This window comes from Mus pahari, chromosome 18 (genome assembly GCF_900095145.1).
Source record: "Mus pahari chromosome 18, PAHARI_EIJ_v1.1, whole genome shotgun sequence".
NCBI lineage: Eukaryota > Metazoa > Chordata > Mammalia > Rodentia > Muridae > Mus > Mus pahari.
In genome coordinates this window covers 53,907,602-53,912,966 of record NC_034607.1, presented here as the reverse complement: position 1 = coordinate 53,912,966, position 5,365 = coordinate 53,907,602, and positions in this window count along the sequence as shown.

Genomic DNA, 5,365 nt, shown 5'->3' with positions numbered 1-5,365 from the left:
TATAGGGAACTTTTGGGATAGCATTTGAAATGTAAATAAAGAAAATAATAATAATTTAAAAAAAGAAGAAAGAAAATACCCACACATGCCTTAGTATTTTTAAATTAAAAAAAAAAAAAGATGCAGGCTAACAGCATGGATGTGAAAACAGGACCTATCATTCTGCCACAGGCAAGAGACACACCTCAGTGATAACAATAGACATCACCTCAGAGTAAAGGACCAGAAAACAGTTTTACAAGCAAACAGACTCAAGAAGCAAGCTGGAATAGCCATTCTAATATCTATTAAAATAGACATTTAACCAAAATTCATAAGAAGAACAGAAGGACAATTCATAGTCATCAAAAGAAAAAAAACCTACCAAGATATTATCTCAATTCTGAACATCTATGCCCTAACCACAAGGGCACCCACATTTGTAAAACAAACATTGCTAAAGTTTAAACCGCACATTGAACCCATTGAACCCTGTAGGATTGTTGGCCAGCGTCTGCTCTGCCACTGGGGAAACAGAAGGCGAGAGTTTGACTGAGTTTATCCCATGCCACCACCAGGGTGGGTGCTGGGCTGTAGGGAAGTCCAAGGCATCACTCTGGGGGTAGGAAAGTGCAGTATAAGATGTGGGGAACCTGGAGCTGGTTCAGGGGGTCCCTGGGCCTGTCATGAGGCCGGGGCTGAGGGGTTCTCATTCTCTTGGATATCCAGGCACTGCTGGGAGTCACAGGAGAGCAGAGAATAGAATGGGGCAGGGCCAATGCCAAAGGACTTCATCTAGCCTTGGGGTGGAGGTGGTGGGGGTTCTGGCTTGTCCCAGCTGGGATAGTTCTTGGTTTGACTGTGGCAGACTTGGTGGTGATTATGGCTAGGAGCGCACGCAGAGAGGCCTTCTACTGGAGATTAGGTTGTAGCCCTGTAGGCAAAGGCTTTCCTCATGGCTCCTCACAGCAGATCCTGGTGAAAAGAGGCAGCCCATGGTTCCTAACAGTTTATTGTCATGACAGAAAATGGATGTGGAAACCATACCCCACTTCTCAGGGAGGGCCTGAGTTTGAATACCTTTTGCAGAGAGGAATGTCTGGGAAGGGAAGCTGATTGGCAATGGCCTCCAGCCTCTAGGTACCTCATTAGCATGGAGAACTCTGTTTTGAGCCTACTTGACTGTGGTCACTTCTCCTTCCCTATTGTCTTGGTCTGAGATCTTAGGGATACCTCATCTACATGTGGAAGGGCTTGGGAAGTTGCCATTACTATGACTGATGGCCACAAATCTATTCCGCCGCCCCCTTATGTGACAGGGGCCTGGTGAAGGGAACAGGCAAAGCTCCTACTGTCCCTTCAGGGTCTCTGGGGGCATCTAGCCTTTAGCTTGACCTTCCCAAGCTTCCTCTCAAGGTCCACTGCCCTGGAGAACCAACCACTCACATTGATAGTGGGAGACTTCACCACCCCACTCTCACCAGTTAGTAGGGCATCCGGACAAAAACTAAACAGAGAAATAATGAAATTACCTGACATTACGGATCAAATGGACCTAACAGACATCTCCAGAATATTTCACCCAAACGCAAAAGAATATACCTTCTTCTCACCACCTCATGGATCCTTCTCCAAACTGACCATATAGTTGGTCACAAAGCAAGCTTCAGAAGACATAAGAAATCTGAAATAATGTCTTATACCTTATGGCCACCATGGATTAAAGCTAGACTTCAACAAAAGAAACACCAGAAAACCTACAGTCATGGAAACTGAGCAGCTCTCAACTCAACATCTCTGAGTCAGAGAAGAAATAGAAAGAAAAATTTAAAACTTTCTAGACTTCAATGAAAATGAAGGCACAATATACTCAAGTTTTTAGGATGCAATGAAAGCTGTGCTAAGGGGAAAGTTCACAGCACTAACTGCCTCCACAAAGAAACTAGAAAGTTCACATATCGGCAATTTTAAAGTACATCTGATAGATCTAGGGGAAAAAGAAGAATGAAACACACTAAAGAGGAGGAGAAGGCAGGAAATAATCAAAATCAGGGTTGAAATGAATCAATTAGAAACAAACAAACAAAAAAAAACAATACAAAGAATCAACAAAAACAAGATGTGGTTCTTTGAGAAAATCAACTAGATAGCCAAACCCATAGCCAAACAAATCAAAAGTCAGGGAGACAGTACCCCAATAAACAAAATCAGAAGGGCAAAGGGAGGCATAACAACAGACTCTGAGAAAATTCAAAGAATCGTTAGGTTTTCTCTGCAAGAACAAGTGCTCTTAACTGCCAAGCTATCTCTCCAGCACCCATGAAGATCACCTTTGTTTGACTTTATGATATATAGGTTTTGCACACACACACACACACACACACACACACACATACACACACACACACACACACACACACAGAGCAGTCTGCTCACAGTCTTGCTCGGAAGATGTAAATAAGAAAGAGTGGAGCTTATGGTGGTACCATGGGAGGCAAGGAAAGCCCTGTAGGTCTCTGTACCTGCCAGCATCTGGCACAGGACACCACAAAAAGAAAGCTTTGTACCCATCCGAGTAGGGCCAAGTGACCTGCACTTAACAGAATGAGACCTCTGGCAGCCACCTTGCTGCGAGTGGCTTGGGACTGGACCCAAAGTTGCACTGTTCCACGTGTGACCTGCTGCTGGCACACAAGTGCTGAAGGCTAGATTCCTCAGGGAAATGCAAAGGGTTAACTGTGTGAGGGTTAAGACCGTGAACCCCTGCACCCCACCACTTTGTGGTGCCAGCCCCTGCCTGAGACTCTGTGTTTCCAGTTGTTTCCTTGATTGGTTTTTCGCCTCTGGGAGAAGCTAAGAACGAAAGGATGAGATAGCAGCAACTCACACTTTCTGGATATAAAGCACTTAAGTCACTCAGAAAGAAAACAGCTTAATGTCTTCATGCCTTGGTTTCTGCTGTAAGGGAATGACTGTGATGCCCATGGTCTCGTGGTTAAATGCTGAGTAACCTACAAATTAAAAGTGGTGCTGGACAAGGCTAGGCCTGGGCCAAGTACTGGGAGTGGGTGGGTAGGGGAGCAGGGGCGGGCGGGGGGGGGTATAGGGAACTTTTGGGATAGCATTTGAAATGTAAATAAAGAAAATAATAATTTTCTAAATAAAAAAAAAGGAGAAACTGTAAAAAAAAATAAAGCAATTGGGGTACAGAAAATAACTATTAAAAAAAAAAGTGGTGCTGGACAAATAATCACCATTTACAGTATTGCCTGTTTTAACATGACATTTATTTAATCTCTTTCTGGGGTGGGGGGCCGTCACTAAGGCCTTACAGCATGGGCTGGTGGGTTTCAGGATTCTACTGCACACCATAAGAAAAGGAGAGGAGACACACCTTTCCTCTTTAAGTTTCTGTGCTTCGCTTTCAAAGGTTCAGCCACCTTGGAAACCACATCCTCATAGATTCTGATTTTTGTTTGAAATACTTAAGGACATAGTATAAAGGTTTACATAAGACTAAAGTCCGGAGAATATGGGATTAGAGAAATGTCACAGCTCAGTGTCATTGGATGCAGGATGAAAAGTTCTAATTAATTTCAGCAAGTTGAATGCGCCCATGCTTGTCACTGTGCTGTCCACAACAGCCAACATGTGGAGCCAGCCCAGATGTTTATCAAATGGAGGAATGAATAAAGAATAATGAGTTTTACAGTCATGAGGCATAAGAAGAAGTTCAAAACTGAAAGCAAATATCACACTTCACGGAGGAACATAAAAGGCATCTCTAAATCTCTTGGCAAGTCCATCAGGATAAAGGACAAGCCTGGGATGACCACGAGTGTTCTTCCACACTGTTGTGAAAGCAACCAAAGTAAGGGGAGAGTCAGGTTAGCTTACGTACGAAACTTGTTAGTCACGGACTAGCCAATCACTTACTGAGAAGACACGGAGGAATCACTTGAGAAAACTAAGTGAAACTAGAAAGCTCAGAACAGGGGTGAGGCTCAAAGGTAGAAGGCTTGCTTATCATGTGTGTTGCTGTGACAAGGGTGAGGCTCAAAGCTTGCTTATCATGTGTGTTGCTGTGATGAAACACCTTGACCGAAGCAAGAGGGGAGGAAAAGAATTATTCATCGTACACTTCCACATTGCTGATCTTCCGCAGTGGAAGTCAGGACAGGAACTCAAACAAGACAAGATTCTGGAGGCAGGAGCTGATGCAGAAACTTTGGCGGTCTGCTGATTACTGACTTTCTCCACATAGTGCGCTCAGCCTGCTTTCTTATAGAACCTGGGACCCAGGGATGGCCCCACCCACAATGGGCTGGGCTTTCCCCCATCAATCACTAATTAAGAAAGTGTCTAATCTCATGGAAGCATTTTCTATATTAAGGATCTCTCAGATAACTCTAGTTTGCATGTTAAGTTGATGTAAGATGAACCAACACAGATGTATGACAAATTTTCACAAACTCAGAAGACAACTGTCCTATTACCAACTTAAATGAAAACACAATTCTGGAGCTAGGGATGCAGCTCAGTAGTAGAGTGCTTAACCAACTCGCACAAAGCCCAAAATTTGATTCTACATCCCCTTTGCTCCCAAATAGCTGCAATAGAGAGTTTCTGTGCTGTTTCTAACTCATTTTAGTTCCTAAATATATGTCACAGAAACCTAGTGTTTCCATTAACAAGCCACTGACACTGCTGGCTGCTTCCTTGGAGAGCTGTCCCTGGAGAATGCTCCCGGCCCTTCCACAGGGTCTCTCCACTCTCTTCCTCGTGGTCCTGCTCTACTCTCTAATCCCTCAGACCCCCAACTTGGATTGGAAGTCCTGCCCTGTTCTCGTCTGCCCAGCTATTTGACTGATCAGCTCTTTATTAGTCAATCAGAGGTGATGGAAAGCAATTCTGACATAACATAGAGACTGGAGATGCTTGGCCAGGCCGTCATCCAGACTGGAACCAGATGTGTAGGCATAGAAACCAGCATCTGAATACACCGTGCACATACCCCCAACATTTTCCCCTTTTAGTCCACGGCTCTTTGTCTTATATTAATAAACTACATATAATAATAATTATGAAAACTTATCAAGTACAATCATGTTCACAATGTCCAGTCCATTTGTATTTGTTAACCTATCTTGGTGGATTTATAGCTCTGTACTTAAATCATTTTCTATCCAAACTTGTGTTTTAAAAACTAAGAATAACTTCGTAGACCTTAACATTTTCTCAAATCAAAAACAATTGAAGCTTGATTGTAAGACTATAACTATCTAGTCTTCAACCCCATCAGAGACCTGAGAAGAAATAAATATTACCTTGAGTATGCAGGAAATACAGGGATGTGGCTTCCAAAACTATAAAAATGACCAAGGTT